The sequence below is a fragment of the Schistocerca americana genome, chromosome 3 (genome assembly GCF_021461395.2).
Source record: "Schistocerca americana isolate TAMUIC-IGC-003095 chromosome 3, iqSchAmer2.1, whole genome shotgun sequence".
NCBI classification, from domain to species: domain Eukaryota; kingdom Metazoa; phylum Arthropoda; class Insecta; order Orthoptera; family Acrididae; genus Schistocerca; species Schistocerca americana.
The window spans coordinates 903,683,762-903,701,384 of NC_060121.1; positions in this window are offsets into that span (position 1 = coordinate 903,683,762).

Sequence of the window (17,623 nt, forward strand, 5' to 3'; positions counted from 1 at the left end):
CCCATCTTTACCGAAAATTGTTTCTTCTTTTTTTTCTTTCTTACCATCTCCAAAACTTTGTCGTGGAGTTCGGTTTACCCTGTAATACATTTCTTTAAGATACAACCAACTCTAGCTAACACCAGATCTCAATTCTCCAGAAAGATATGAACCCACCAAACACGGCGTAATTTAAACTCCTACTACTACTTGAGCTACTTGATCGGTTTAAATCAAATTTGGTACATATGTCACTTAATGCGTGGAAAGAACCACTATGTGGCTAGGAACCCACTACCTCTAAAGCGATTCAAGACGCGCAAATAGCCAGACTACGTTCATTCAGTATTTGAGACTTGCAAGCAATTTTACAAATAATTTCAGACATTAAAGAGACATTTTGTCGCTGACACCCCAGAAAAAAGATGAAAGGAGAAAAGTTTATTGCTTACTTAATTTTCGGTGTTCATACAGTAAACTGCCACACCTTTTAATTTATTACTTCTTTACGACTAACCCTATTTGCAACACATTTTGCAGACGATATTATCATGTGTCACTAAATGCACTTATAAAAATATACCCCTGTACGACACGTAGTATTACATTCTATTTACATTAATTCTTTACTAATTACTCTAGTTGCAACACATTTCGCGGACAGTTTCCGCATATACCACTAGATGTACTTGCAAAATTGTATCGTTGTACGACACATAAAGTAGATGAAATGACGTCACAAACATCGTTTTCCGTGTAAACGAAACCAATGATCAAATTCGCTAGAGATACAGGTGAAATATATCTACAAATATGTGTGAAATGTTACATACACATGAAATATATGAGACATGTGAGTATGCCGAAAAAGCCACGGGTAAGAAGTTCTTCCTAAACCACACCATCGACTTCAACCAAACATAGTGCACGCATTACATACTAGATGGAAATAAAAACTGTGGGAGTAAGAGCCAACAACCTCCTGTTGGGGTGCCAACTTGGAGAGAGCAGCCAGGAGGAGAAGATGGACAGACAGAGAGAGAAAATGAGGAAATGGACAAAGAAAGTGAAAGGAGGGGATTAACAGGGAGAGGAGGGAGGGAAGATGAACAAATAGAGGGGAGGAGGAGATGAACTTGCAGGGGACGAGGAGAGATAGAGGTAGGAGGAGAAGATATAGCTGTGGAAGAAATGATCAGAGGGCAGAAGAGGTGGGCTGAGAGAGGAGGGAGGAAAATCTGGATCAATGGAAGATTTGAATAAATACATACCTGAGCAATTCTGCAATATGATAACGAAGAGTAAATTCATTCTTTACCGATCTGGGTGTGACAGAACTACTCGGAAAAGCGGTAGATATGATCAGAGTGATCCACACGTCACGAAAATGTGTGGAATCAGTCAAAAGTGCACTGCGATAACGAAAGGAAAGACCGCCATCCCTCGAAACGAAATTTCTTTGAGAAAGCGTTATTGCCCACCGCTGATTGTTAAAGACAGTATGATAATTTCGTATTGTCGTGTTGCAGTTCAGGATGTTCAAATAGTAGGTTATTAGCGCCAATACAATCTGTTTGTGAGACAAGCGAACGTCTTTTAAAAATCTTCCCTTTGAATATGTTAAAATATTTATTAACTAAAACAAATCAATAATAAACTCCGTTTCCGATAAATGTGGCTAGTCAGCACAGAAGATGGTAAACACTGATGCCAAAGCCTTCCTGTGATAACCTGCACACGTGCCACCTTTTTTCACAGTTCCTGGATTAGATGACAGTGAAGCAGGGAACTCCTGAAGCATCTCATGATGCCTCTATTACAGTACTTACGTGACTGTCGGCCTTCCTGTCACTTGCAAAGAGAATTGTCGCGCAAGATTTTCTGCACTATTCGATGGAGACGAAATTTTATTAAAACAGCTTGTTTCCGTCCCAAGGATCCATTTTAGGGTCTGTATGCATGTAACGCTCTCTCTGGGAAGAGCAACATGATGGTGAAATCTTCACTGGAGCGAAGGTCATCCATCATTCCCCACTGACCAATATTTGGGGGGCTAGACTGATAGAGAGAAGAATGAGTGGCTCTGAGATGCAACACTTTTCTTATAATGATAGTAGGAAGCTCTGAAACACCGGAAACCTCTAGCCCTAGAGCATAGTCTGTACATTCAACCTTCCAAACGAGACATATGGTAGGGTACCTGGCTGAGAACCTTCCTGTCCCTGGAGTTCATATAGGTACATTGAAAATATTGAAATATGATATGGTGCTAATATGGCAGCACAAAATATTATCATAATTAATGTGTTAATCGACTGACAAAGACAGTGGTCCTTTGCCCTTTTCTAATCAAGACGGTGTATTGTGCGAAGTACGTAGACCCATAGCGCAGCAACACAACTGGCCATTAAAACTGCTACACCAAGAAGAAATGCAGATGATAACCGGGTATTCATTGGACAAATATATTATACTAGAACTGACATGTGATTACATTTTCACGCAATTTGGGTTCATAGATCCTGAGAAATCAGTACCCAGAACAACCTCCTCTGGCGGTAATAACGGCCTTGATGCTCCTGGGCATTGAGTCAAACAGAACTTGGATGGAGTGTACAGATACAGCTGCCCATGGAGCTTCAACATGATACCACAGTTCTTCAAGAGTAGTGACTGGCGTATTGTGACGAGCCAGTTGCTGGGCCACCATTGACCAGACGTTTTCAGTTCGTGAGAGATCTGGAGAAAGTGCTGGCCAGGGCAGCAGTAGAACACTTTCTGTATCCAGAAAGGCCCCTACAGGACCTGCAACATGCGGTCGTGCATTATCCTGCTGAAATGTAGGGTTTCACAGAAATCGAATGAAGGGTAGAGCCACGGGTCGTAACACATCTGAAATGTAACGTCCACTGTTCATAGTGCCGTTAATGCGAACAAGAGGTGATCGAGACGTGTAACCAATGGCACCCATACCATCACGCCGGGGGATACGCCAGTATGGCGATGACGAATACACGCTTTCAATGTGCGTTCACCGCGATGTCGCCAAACACGGCTGCGACCATCATGATGCTGTAAACACAACCTGGATTCATCCGAAAAGTGACATTTTGCTATTCGTGCACCCAGGTTCGTCGCTGAGTACACCATCGCAGGCGCTCCTGTCTGTGATGCAGCGTCAAGGGTAACCGCAGCCACTGTCTCCGAGCTGATAGTCCATGCTGCTGCAAACGTCGTCGAACTGTTCGTGCAGATGGTCGTTGTCTTGCAAACGTCCCCATCTGTTGACTCGGGGATCGAGACATTGCTGCACGAACCGTTAAAGCCATGTGGATAAGATGCCTGTCATCTCGACTGCTAGTGATACGAGGCCGTTGGCATCCAGCACGGCGTACCGTTTTACCCTCCTCAAACCACCTGTTCCATATTCTGCTGTCAGTCATTGGATCTCGGCCAACGCGAGCAGCAATGTCGGGATACGATAAACCGCAATCGCGATAGGCTACAATCCGACCTTTATCAAAGTCGGAAATGTGATGGTACGCATTTCTCCTCCTTACACGAGACATCACAACAACGTTTCACCAGGCAACGCCGGTCAACTGCTATTTGTGTATGAGAAATCGGTTGGAAACTTTCCTCATGTCAGCACGTTGTAGGTGCCGCCACCGGCGCCAACCTTGTGTGAATGCTCTGAAAAGCTAATTGTTTGCATATCACAGCATTTTCTTCATGTCGGTTAAATTTTGCGTCTGTAGCACATCATCTTCGTGGTGTAGCAATTTTAATGGCCAGTAGTGTACATGGGAAGATCCAAAATGAGATTCTTGAAGATATACGCAACGTTCTTGCATTTAAAGATGCAGTTATTTCACATCATAAGGTGTAAATTGTAAAGTGTAGCTCTGAGTTTTTAACCTCGTGTTCGTTTTCTCTTTCAATGATGATCAGTAATCGATTACGGCTATGTGCTGTAAAGTTTATGTGTTTACGTCATTCCACGCTTGTGTTTGTTGTTTCTATCAGCTCTGCTCCCTCTGGAGACATTTAAAAATTTGTATTCTGGAAGAAATTCGCCCTCTTGTCGAATCTTCTGCTATCGCCTGAAACTTGGTGCCCAGTTTCGTGGTTGGCCTCTCATTACTCAAGCTCTTCCGTGACTCATCTGAATGGTGATTCGACGCAGCGTACCACTATATCCTATCATGTGCCAATCTCTTCGTCCCCGAATAGCACTTACAGTCAAATTCCTCAATCATGTTTTGGATGTATTGCAGTCTCTGTCGTCCCCCAATGTTTTGCCCTCTACAGGATCTGTCTAGGACCATGGGAGCTACTCCCTAAAGTTTTGAAGATAGCCTACTATCCTGTCCATTCTTCCTGCAATATAGTGGCAAGTTTACGAAACGATAAAGGATGTGGCTAGTGATCACGGACCCTTCTCCCCAACATAGACTACAGAGACTCATATATACTGAGGGCTGGTGACGTTGGTGATCACGGTAGATGCCACAATGCATCGTCGTGCTCACGAAACCAGTCTTGGACGATGAGACCTCGTGGACAGGGGTTGTGTCGTTCTGGAACATAGCATCACCATTCGAGAACGAACTTTGTATTGTCGGATGGTCCTCATCAGTTGAAATGGTCGCATAATCCTTGGCAATTATGCAACCTTTCAAAGTAATCATGAGGCCAATGGAATACCACGATATGGCTTCCCATATCATCGCCGAGTTCCCGCCATTTTCACTTTTGAGACGTACTGGTGGCCAGAAGTAGGAAACAGTGTTAAACAAGACTCATCCGACCAAATACACTCCTGGAAATTGAAATAAGAACACCGTGAATTCATTATCCCAGGAAGGGGAAACTTTATTGACACATTCCTGGGGTCAGATACATCACATGATCACACTGACAGAACCACAGGCACAGAGCACAGACACAGGCAACAGAGCATGCACAATGTCGGCACTAGTACAGTGTATATCCACCTTTCGCAGCAATGCAGGCTGCTATTCTCCCATGGAGACGATCGTAGAGATGCTGGATGTAGTCCTGTGGAACGGCTTGCCATGCCATTTCCACCTGGCGCCTCAGTTGGACCAGCGTTCGTGCTGGACGTGCAGACCGCGTGAGACGACGCTTCATCCAGTCCCAAACATGCTCAATGGGGGACAGATCCGGAGATCTTGCTGGCCAGGGTAGTTGACGTACACCTTATAGAGCACGTTGGGTGGCACGGGATACATGCGGACGTGCATTGTCCTGTTGGAACAGCAAGTTACCTTGCCGGTCTAGGAATGGTAGAACGATGGGTTCGATGACGATTTAGATGTACCGTGCACTATTCAGTGTCCCCTCGACGATCACCAGTGGTGTACGGCCAGTGTAGGAGATCGCTCCCCACACCATGATGCCGGGTGTTGGCCCTGTGTGCCTCGGTCGTATGCAGTCCTGATTGTGGTGCTCACCTGCACGGCGCCAAACACGCATACGACCATCATTGGCACCAAGGCAGAAGCGACTCTCATCGCTGAAGACGACACGTCTCCATTCGTCCCTCCATTCACGCCTGTCGCGACACCACTGGAGGCGGGCTGCACGATGTTGGGGCGTGAGCGGAAGGCGGCCTAACGGTGTGCGGGACCGTAGCCCAGCTTCATGGAGACGGTTGCGAATGGTCCTCGCCGATACCCCAGGAGCAACAGTGTCCCTAATTTGCTGGGAAGTGGCGGTGCGGTCCCCTACGGCACTGCGTAGGATCCTACGGTCTTGGCGTGCATCCGTGCGTCGCTGCGGTCCGGTCCCAGGTCGACGGGCACGTGCACCTTCCGCCGACCACTGGCGACAACATCGATGTACTGTGGAGATCTCACGCCCCACGTGTTGAGCAATTCGGCGGTACGTCCACCCGGCCTCCCGCATGCCCACTATACGCCCTCGCTCAAAGTCCGTCAACTGCACATACGGTTCACGTCCACGCTGTCGCGGCATGCTACCAGTGTTAAAGACTGCGATGGAGCTCCGTATGCCACGGCAAACTGGCTGACACTGACGGCGGCGGTGCACAAATGCTGCGCAGCTAGCGCCATTCGACGGCCAACACCGCGGTTCCTGGTGTGTCCTCTGTGCCGTGCGTGTGCTCATTGCTTGTACAGCCCTCTCGCAGTGTCCGGAGCAAGTACGGTGGGTCTGACACACCGGTGTCAATGTGTTCTTTTTTCCATTTCCAGTAGTGTAATTTTCTTCCGTTGCTACACAGAACAGGCATTATGACTTCGGCACCTCGTGTTCCTGTTACAGACATTCGCGTCACTGATGAGTGGTCCTAGAATTCCATCTCGCGCTGCAATTCCCTGCTTATGGAGGTCCCTTTGCATTTTTTTGTGCTGATAGGGTTCGCGAGTACTACTTTCTGTTCTGTACTGAAATCAGTAAAAATCGTAGAGGGAGACCAATAGATGAATACACTAAACAGACTCAGAAGGATGTAGGTTGCAGTAGGTACTGGGAGATGAAGAAGCTTGAATAGGATAGAGTGGCATGGACAGCTGCTTCAAACCAGTCTCTGGACTAAAGATCACAACAACAACAACTGATTATTACAGCTGTCTTCCTCTTATTTCTCGTTACAATCATCATCAGTGACCATCTGTCACGACCACTCAACGCACCCTTCCGTACGCGTTGTGCTTAAGCGGATGGTGTTTATTCGCTTTACCTGTGCGCAGTATAAATGCTCGATAAGGTGTTCTTTTACACACGAAACACTTCGGCTCTCATGGTTACTGAAGCACCCGCCATACGAGCACCAGTGCGCTACAACTACACAGAACACTATTCTGGCAACGATTGAAACCTACAGTGTGTTAAGGAGGTTACATAGGTGCCATTCGTGGTCAAATACAACAGTGCAACTTGCAGGCGTGGCTAGCATCTGCATCCTTCAAGCTATTTCTCTTGATGTTTCCCTATTTTCTTCTAATTCCTGTAGCTGTTCGCTGAATCTCGATCTGGCTAACTCCCGACTGAACCTGGTGGTCTTCTTAGTTTTCGCCATGTCTCCACATCCATCTCGGTAACTTCTAGAACTACACTGACGCTCTTCCTGCATATCTCGCGGCGGTCGGCGCTGCCAAAGGTGGTTATTCGACTTTTGTTAGGTAGTGACATGAATGTGAGTGGACCGTGTATAAGGATAGCGTTAAAAGAATCAACTGAGATTAAATTTGCAAGTGATCTCATAAACACAGACTAGGTTTATACTTAAATATTTTTAATATTTCTTATTTGGAATATTTCTCTCTCCCTGGTGAAACAACAAGGGGAAAGAAATAATGCTATCTGGTTAGCCATTGGTAATTAATATTCGGTGCGGACAGTTACTGACATTTATTGACGTTGGTCATCTTGTTTGTGTGGTGGCACTAGTTGTAGACGATGTGTGTGTGTGTGTGTGTGTGTGTGTGTGTGTGTGTGTGAGAGAGAGAGAGAGAGAGAGAGAGAGAGAGAGAGAGAGAGAGAGAGAAGTGGCGAACAAGAGAGAGGGATGGAGGGAGATACACACAGAGAGAGAGAGAGAGAGAGAGAGAGAGAGAGAGAGATAGAGAGAGAGAGAGAGTGGGAAGGAGAGAGAGGGAGGGAGAGAGACTCTTTTCTTTCTGCAAATATTGTATAGTTTGTGGTTGACGTAGTCCCGCCTACAGAAGGTCCGAATTTCCGTACACAGCACTCTCTCATTTCATCTGTGGGTTGAACATGACAAGTGTTCACCTGTCGTAATATTAGCGATTGAGGAAGACGTCACTCAGCTGCATCCCCATAAGCTGTTTGAAAACATTCTATACTGGGAAACAGAATTAGAGGGTCATTTTTTCGAAATCCTGTAAATGTCTTACACTACCACTTAGAAATTTTACATTTGTCTCGCTTACAAACTTCCTCTGTAATTGTGCAAAAGCATAGAGCCCAGCGACGTTACCCTTCGAAAAGTGTCGAAAGATCTGAAGAGAAGGCCAGAACTTAGAAGTCCATGTGACGTGTAAAGTCGGTTAATGATGTGACATTAGCACCCAATTTCAAAACAATTCCGCCCAACGCCACCTTGGACGAGACACATGAGGAGAAAGCCAGCACACCCCTTCTTATTCACATTTCAACCCTTCGTTTCACGCCTCTGCGAGGGAGGTCAGAACGGCGATACCCAGCGCTTAAATCACGTGATTTTCTTATGGGTGGAGGAGGAAATGATTTCATATACCCTACTGCTCAGAATCGACACGAAGAGGTCTCAGAGGGTGGCAGCTGGCATCGGACTGGGAGTCAAGTGTTGCCTGCCTACAGGTTCCTAAGTCTACTTCACATGATTTCTCTGTAAGGTAACTTCCTTAAAATTCTCAATAAATGTGGTCAGAGCCACCAAGGCTATTGCCGAACTGGGGAATTTCACATGGATCAAATGGTTCAAATGGCTCTGAGCACTATGGGACTTAACTTCTGAGGTTATCAGTCCCCTACAACTTAGAACTACTTAAACCTAACTAACCTAAGGACATCACACACATCCATGCCCGAGGCAGGATTCGAACCTGCGACCATTGTAGCAGCACGGTTCCCGACTGTAGCGCCTAGAACCGCTAGGTCACTCCGGCCGGCTTCACATGGATCCTTTGGCGTTGTATTCGCACGTGTGTCAATGTCACACCCCTCTGTGCCCACACCACAGGAGGCGCCTGAAGGTGGGGTGCTTAAAAAGCAAAAGCACCCTTTGCTGTTTCCGATCGCGTTCAAATTTAGTCTAATGGTCTTGGACGGTCGCTAGTGGTTCCATCCCGTACACGAGAGCTAAAATTGCGATCACGCTAGTCTCCAGAGCGAACCAATCACGTTCAATGGGGTTGCAGCGACACGATGACCTTAGAGAGGGGATGAAATGGCATTGTTTGCCATCGTCGTCAGAGGTTGTTACGAACGACGGGCTGTTGCTCGTGGCTCTGAGAAGTGTTGTTTTCGAACGCGAAATCTGCGGGAATCGACGTGTGGTTTCATTGACGCCATTTATGCCATCCTGAGCGACGGTGTGTCTGTAATCTTTTCCTCGACAACCATTAAGAAAGTGGACACCTTGCTGTTAGAAACGTCAACGAGTCCAAGGTTGACGTTGCAGGGCACCACACTTTCGCACCAGTAGACATGAAAGTTAAAGGCACATTTAAACCAAATGTCAAACTTCTGGGTCGCAATGCAAGAAATTTGGAAATTTGTGGTAAGGTCTTATGGGACCAAACTGCTGAGGTCATCTGTCCCTAAGCTTACACACTATTTAATCCAACTTAAACTAACTTACGCGGAGGACGACACGCACACACCCATGCCCGGGGGAGGACTCGAACCTCCGACGGGGAAGCAATGAAAGACAGTTACTGGGTTTACATATAGTGATTCTTTAATCTCGTCGCGCAGTGTTGTTATACGTGCAACCATCCTACCCTACTTCGGAGCTGTTTAAAAATTTAACAATACTGGTATATTATGGTACGAAGATGATTAAGAAGCTACTGGTAAATTACACTCCTCAAAAAATATCTAGAGTGACCGAAACAAGGAAATTTCATCGACGGAAGTTTGATGGTATATCAAAATGGTTCAAATGGCTCTGAGCACTATGGGACTTGACATCTGAAGTCATCAGTCCCCTAGAACTTAGAACTACTTAAACCTAACCAGCCTAAGGACATCACACACAGCCATGCCCGAGGCAGGATTCGAACCTGCGACCGTAGTGGTCTCGCGGTTCCAGACTGAAGCGCCTAGAACCGCTCGGCCACACTGGCCGGCTATAGTATTTCATTAACTTCTTTTTCCGTATAGGAGGGGAATCGTGTTAACGATACGGCGTAGTTTATTACAGTATAAACATTTTGAATAAGATTTATCGCGGGAGAACGATACGCGAGTGCGGGAGCGGGCGGGGGTTCGTTAGCGTGCCGCGTGTTTCGCCAGTCGCTGATTGCCAGACACCTGCGGCAGCCATTTCGCGGTTGGCCACCTGGCGGTGGCTGCTGCTGATGAATAATGTGCGACGCTGTTAACTTGGCGAAATAATTTTACGCTCTGTTTCCGAGCAGAGCGCCCTAAGCCCTGGCCGCTCGTAAAACGAGCATGCGCGCCGCGCTGCGCTGCGGGTCGACGCGTGCGTGCGTGCGTGCGAGGTGTGCGTCCTTGTCTTCTAAGCGACGAGGCCGCTGCGTGCGATAAACACGAGCCAGCACGCGCCTGCGTGCACCTGAGTGCGTTCTGTACACTGCATATTATTTTCAGCCCTTCAGATCCTACTGTAATTTGTGTTTTTAACACTCGGTATTATTTTATACCAGTTACCACTAAATCTGTACTGAATTTGGTTTCCAGGGAAGTTCTACGCAAGTTACATCAACGAGCCTGTCAAACAAAAACGTAACTTTTTTTTTATTTTTATAGGCTGCGACAGACGAAGCAATACCACGTGGCTCTTGTGAAAGAAGAGCCTCCTTGAGCCCAAAATAAATGTTGGAAGAAAAAAATTTAAAGGGAGGAAAAAACGGATAAAAGTAGAAAATGTGAGATGCATCGATGTATGTTCACAGGTAGCCATACTACACTCCTGGAAATGGAAAAAAGAACACATTGACACCGGTGTGTCAGACCCACCATACTTGCTCCGGACACTGCTAGAGGGCTGTACAAGCAATGATCACACGCACGGCACAGCGGACACACCAGGAACCGCGGTGTTGGCCGTCGAATGGCGCTAGCTGCGCAGCATTTGTGCACCGCCGCCGTCAGTGTCAGCCAGTTTGCCGTGGCATACGGAGCTCCATCGCAGTCTTTAACACTGGTAGCATGCCGCGACAGCGTGGACATGAACCGTATGTGCAGTTGACGGACTTGAGGGAGGGCGTATAGTGGGCATGCGGCAGGCCGGGTGGACGTACCGCCGAATTGCTCAACACGTGGGGCGTGAGGTCTCCACAGTACATCGATGTTGTCGCCAGTGGTCGGCGGAAGGTGCACGTGCCCGTCGACCTGGGACCGGACCGCAGCGACGCACGGATGCACGCCAAGACCGTAGGATCCTACGCAGAGCCGTAGGGGAACGCACCGCCACTTCCCAGCAAATTAGAGACACTGTTGCTCCTGGGGTATCGGCGAGGACCATTCGCAACCGTCTCCATGAAGCTGGGCGACGGTCCCGCACACCGTTAGGCCGTCTTCCACTCACGCCGCAACATCGTGCAGCCCGCCTCCAGTGGTGTCGCGACAGGCGTGAATGGAGGGACGAATGGAGACGTGTCGTCTTCAGCGATGAGAGTCGCTTCTGGCTTGGTGCCAATGATGGTCGTATGCGTGTTTGGCGCCGTGCAGGTGAGCGCCACAATCAGGACTGCATACGACCGAGGCACACAGGGCCAACACCCGGCATCATGATGTGGGGAGCGATCTCCTACACTGGCCGTACACCACTGGTGATCGTCGAGGGGACACTGAATAGTGCACGGTACATCCAAACCGTCATCGAACCCATCGTTCTACCATTCCTAGACCGGCAAGGGAACTTGCTGTTCCAACAGGACAATGCACGTCCGCATGTATCCCGTGCCACCCAACGTGCTCTAGAAGGTGTAAGTCAACTACCCTGGCCAGCAAGATCTCCGGATCTGTCCCCCATTGAGCATGTTTGGGACTGGATGAAGCGTCGTCTCACGCGGTCTGCACGTCCAGCACGAACGCTGGTCCAACTGAGGCGCCAGGTGGAAATGGCATGGCAAGCCGTTCCACAGGACTACATCCAGCATCTCTACGATCGTCTCCATGGGAGAATAGCAGCCTGCATTGCTGCGAAAGGTGGATATACACTGTACTAGTGCCGACATTGTGCATGCTCTGTTGCCTGTGTCTATGTGCCTGTGGTTCTGTCAGTGTGATCATGTGATGTATCTGACCCCAGGAATGTGTCAATAAAGTTTCCCCTTCCTGGGACAATGAATTCACGGTGTTCTTATTTCAATTTCCAGGAGTGTATTTTCGTGGTCAGCAACTGTGTTGTCGCGCTTCGTGGTCTAGCCATAAAGTGCAAGCCCGGACAACAAAATGTAGTAGGATCCAACTGCAGTCGTTCTACTTTTTTTTCAGACTACACTCAAGAAGCCTTTACCTCTGGGTGTCAAGATTTGCCAGAAACGACACATTGTTACGATTCCGCGTTAAATTGTAGACGCCCTTTCCCCAGTTGGAAAAAGTGGTTGGGTCAGGAACTCGCAAGTCGCCTAAGTGGCGTACAATTGAAAGACGATTCAGACACTTTATAAGAATATCATTGGGCTGGAACTCTACTGAATGTGAAATGCATAATTTGGAGCGTAGTGCAACCCTATTTCTTTCTCTGTCGTATAGGCTAGAACCACTGGGCACCGATTACAGGCATTCGACGAAATCTCAACGTGATGCAAAGCACCAAAAGTGTTTCTGCTTTTCCACCCCTCTTGTTCCGAATCTTCTTGTGGTGTGATCACAGGAGGCAGCAACATTGACAAGTGTGTGTGTCAATAAAATGGAGAAAGGATCTCTCTAGGAAACTCCAGCTTGGAAGTACTATCCGTTGCACACGCACACCTCTCTTGAGCAGTTTAAAAATGTACCTGTACAGAGACTACAACACTCGTTCACCTGCTCTAACGCCTGAGGGCAGGCAGCCCCTTCGACACCTGTTATATTCTGCGTGCCTACAAGTAGGCGCTAGAACAGCATTGCAGCTCACTCAGCTGAAATGGTGTCGAAATATCTGTAGAAGTACAGTTTTAAAGTGCTCTAAAATGTGCATGGGTAGCATTGAGGGTGTTGCTAAACTGAGCGTTCTTAGATGGAAACTTTGCTGTTTATTCAAGCATGTGTCAATGTTGCACCCCTCGAACACGCCACAAGAGGACGCGAAACAGCACGGCTGAAAAACCAGAAACATCCTTTCTTGCTTCGGATCACTATCAAATTTCATTGAATGGGTCTGAATGTTCCCTAATGGTTTCGCCTCGTATACCAGAGCAGAAACTGCTGTCGCACTACACTCCAAAGAGCTCACATCATTTTCAGTGGGGCTGTATTCCCGTGATATCCTTAGATGATGGGTGCATGATCGGTGAATGTCATCAGTGTCGAACTTTGTCCTGTTGCTCATCATACTTCCAACTCTCGTTCTCGATTGCCAGTTATGTGGGAGATAACACCCCAAGGAGGAGGGTGGTGTCACTGACGCCCTTTATGCCACCTCAAGACGATTGAGTGTAGATTCTTAGCGTCGGTGCGTCTGAAATGTTTTCCTAGGCCTCCCACAAGAAAAATGTGTGATTTCAACGCTGGGTGTCGCGGTTCTTACCTCCATCGCAGAGGCTTCAAAAGAAGGGGTGAGATGTGTATAAGAGGAGGTGCCACGGCCTTCCCATCATACGACACATTCACGGTGGCGTTGGGAGAATTGTGATGAAGTTTAGCGTCAATGTGACGTCATGAAACTACCTTAGATATAGGATGAACTTACAAGCTCTGTCCTTTTTTTCACACATGTCGACGCCTTGCGTGTCGCGCGGTGTGGTTTACAGGCACACTTGGAAATTGTGTTGGGGGAACTTTCGTTCTGAAATACGTATCGGAAATAGGGCTTTAAAAAAACTGTAGTACAGGCAGGTGACTCGTTTTTGTTCATAAAGTGCACGGACTTGCAAAACCAGTGAAGTACCTGGGAGAAATGGTCGGATGTTATTGTAAGTGGCTCGTTGTTGGACCATGGGAACGTTAGGGCAGGCAAACCCGCCGTTAAGATCCCGGACGACGACACCATGCCACCACAAGGGTGCACTGGTATTTTGCACCAAGCATATCGAAACCCCTTCACATCTGCGTGTGCCATCCGAAAACAGACTCCCTGCAATACTTGATATCAACCATTAGTCGGAGACCAGCGTCCCGTGCGTGGGCTGCCGTTTGGAGTGGTGCTGTGAGCGGGAAGAAAGGACTGCTGATTCATGTCGTCACATTGTGTTCACTGATGAGTCGCGCTTCTGCACTACCACGTACGACCATCATTGGTCAGCATGGCAGCAACCTGGGAGATATCCCATTCATCTAGTATTTTGGAGAAACGCAGCGGTGTTACCACTGGTGTCATGGAGCGGTGACCCTTAGGGTGTTGAGCCGTGCTGCGGCTCGCGTTGGTGCTGTTTGTCGGTTTCCGCCCTCTCTTGGAGACCAGACGGTATCGTTTCGTTGGCATGATTGCGGTTGTTTGACTTCTTCTCGTGTTGACTGGTGCCACTGGGTTTCACAAGCGCTGCCGGTCCGCTGGTGGCAGCAGCGGAGGTTATCGATATGTGATAACCGTTGCCTTATCTTTGGGGCGACGTCGTTGTTTTGCGGGGTCTTGTGAGTGTGCTAGTTCGGTTGGGGACTCAGTAGGAGGCAGGTCCGCTCAGTGTAGAACACGCTGGGACCGCTGTCGGTGCGGATGGACTGCCGGATAGAAGGGCTGTGATCACGAGGATACATGACCTCGTCATAAACCAGATCCTGCAGGCTTTAAGATGAGTGCATTTCAATTCAAGTTGAGAAACCTCCACCATTGTGACATCTCGCGATTCTCCAGTAAGTTGGGTTCATGTTGCTGCTCGTAGTGTCGCCCAGGCGAAGAGCAGCAAGTGGAGTGCTTGAGGAAAGAGGATCTGATTAGCTTTCCTCGACTTCTTATTACTATTTACTGTGTTCAACTTGTTACAATTTGTTAAGTTCAACCAGTGGCATTTTTCCTGCCTGGTGGCCGCTAACGCCCCAGTTAGCTGCCCTGCGGGTTAGTGTATGTAACGGCAGTCTACATTTCCTCGCCTTTCCGGTACTGTCCAGTAAGGCTTGTACTTTTGACAGCTTTTTTGATTGTAGGCCGGTTAGTGATTCTTCTACTCTGGTGGTAGTGATTTCTTTCTAGTTCCGGGCGCTCTAAGCACAGTATTCTGGGGGCGTAGTCCAGTCCGCCGGTTCCTGCTTTGGAGTATTGTTCCATTCTTGCGTTTGGTTTATTGGACGTCAGGTAGCTTCAGCAAGATTATCATTAGTCATTCGTCAGACTGCCACTAGTCTGAGTTACCACCTTGTGAAGTGAATGCAACTCTTAGCTGCCTATCTCATCGCTCGCCAAAGTGTTTGTTGCCGGACCTTCTCAGAGGTCGATTCCTGGAGCACCGTCTGTGACTGGTCCTTGTGTCTAATTATTGTATTTTTTATTACCATACCTTGTAATGCCTACATTATGGGCTATGTATGTCTAGTTAATAGTTCCGGTCGCCTTTTGGAATAAATCTAGCAGTGTAAGGGTTGTGTTACTACGTTACCATCACCTTATTTTTTTTCACCCGTTTGGTGGTCAGTTGCTTGTTTCTTTTAATTAACCTTCGCTTGTATTTGCTATTTTACAGCAGGTTTCTAAATTTTTTATACAATTACCGTTCCTGACGTGTAAAGCCTTCAGACGTGATTGTGGTCATTTGCTTTAAAAAAATAATTCGATATTTGTATTTTAGCAGTGAGCCTTAAAACCTTATTTACTGCCATTCCTGGCGTCTCATATCTTCTGCTGTGTTTGTGGCCAATTACCTTTTAATAATTCAATATTTGTAAGTTGTAATTGCAGCTATTTATTAAACATTCTTAATCTATTGCCATTCTCGGCGTGTAAGCCGTCCGCGGTGGCCGAGCGGTTCTAGGCGCTTCAGTCCGGAACCGCGCGACTGCAACGGTCGCAGGTTCGAATCCTGCCTCGGACATGGATGTGTGTCATGTCCTTAGGTTAGTTAGGTTTAAGTATTTCCAAGTTCTAGGGGATTGATGGCCTCAGATGTTAAGTCCCATAGTGCTCTGAGCCATTTGAACCATTTTCTTGCCGTGTAAGGCCTTCAGCCGTGATCAGAGTGCCTTGTTTCTTTCTTCTTTCTATTTTTTAACATTATATGTATCTGTATGTTATGGTGATTTGCTAAAGTGTAACGCACTGAAAACACTACTATTTACACAATTGTTTATTCCTTCATTAATAACGTGTGGTATTTTTTTTATTTATTGTTGAATCTGGAATTACTGCTTTAAAAATAAATTTGCGTAACTGTAAAAGGCAACCAATAGTAAACTGATTGCGGCCCCGTACACAATCGTAACCGAATTCTGCCTTCCCTTGATAACCGGGTTTCAGGTGTGATTTCTGGTCACTGTTGGTAGTGGTGGACGGTACTCTGATAGATAACAGTATGTCGCCTACATGTTGCGCCTCGTGTGTTACCTCTCATTGTCGTGGTGCCATCTTTGAACACGACAGTGCTCGTCTACATATGGCACGTGTGTCTATGATCTGTCTGCATGAGCGGAGGTTTTGCTGTGGTCAAGAACACATGTCCCCGATGAAACATGTGTGCGACCAGCTCGGAATTCTTGTCCCAGTGTCAATACCACCATAACAAGGACAAGTTGCAACCGTTAAAAGCCAGCTTGCCTCAGGAGCGGATACAGCCATCGGAATCAGGCCAGAGGACTACTTCATCATGGTGGTAAGGGGGCTCATACTGGCAAGTTCTTTGTAAATTTGACCTGATTTTATAATCACCGAGATACCATCACACTGACTCTCAACATTTGAAGTTTCTCATGGTTACCCCGTAGTGTAGCGCTTGACACAGTCACGCCGATTAAATATTTGGGCGTAACATTATAGAGCCATATGAAGTGGGACAAGCATGTAATGGCAGTTGTGGGGAAGGCGGATAATCGTCTTCGGTTCATTGGTAGAATTTTGGGAAGATGTGGTTCATCTGTAAAGGAGACCGCTTACAAAACACTAATACGACATAGTTTTGAGTACTGGCCGAGCGTTTGGGATCCCTATCCGGTCGGATTGAGGGAGGACATAGAAACAATTCAGAGGCGGGGTTCTAGATTTGTTAATGCTAGGTTTGATCATCACGCGAGTGTTACGTAAATGCTTCAGGAACTCGGGTGGGAGTCTCTAGAGGAAAGGAGGCGTTCTTTCCGTGAATCGCTACTGAGGAAATCTAGAGAAGCAGCATTTGAGGCTGACTGCAGTACAATTTTACTGCCACCAACTTACATTTCGCGGAAAGACCACAAAGATAAGAGAGATTAGGGCTCGTACAGAGGCATATAGGCAGTCATTTTTCCCTCGTTCTGTTTGGGAGTGGAATAGGGAGAGAAGATGCTAGTTGTGGTACGAGGGACCCTCCGCCACGCACCGTATGGTGGATTGCGGAGTATGTACGTAGATGTAGATGTACCTGTCCGCGGCCGGAACTGAATGGTGAGCGTAGATGGCTACCATGCGGGGGACTCAGGTTCGATTCCTGGTACTGCAAAGGATTTGTTTCTTGGTGGGAGGACTGGTACGAGGTGCACTCGACCTCGTGATACCAAATGAGGAGCTGCTCGAACGAGTTGTTGCAGCTCCACGGTCTGGAACGTTTGAAAACGGCCGAGAGAGCAGCGCACTGACAACGTGCCCGTCTGTATCGCTTCTGCATGACACCACAAGGCTGAGGATAACACGGTGGCCGGTAGA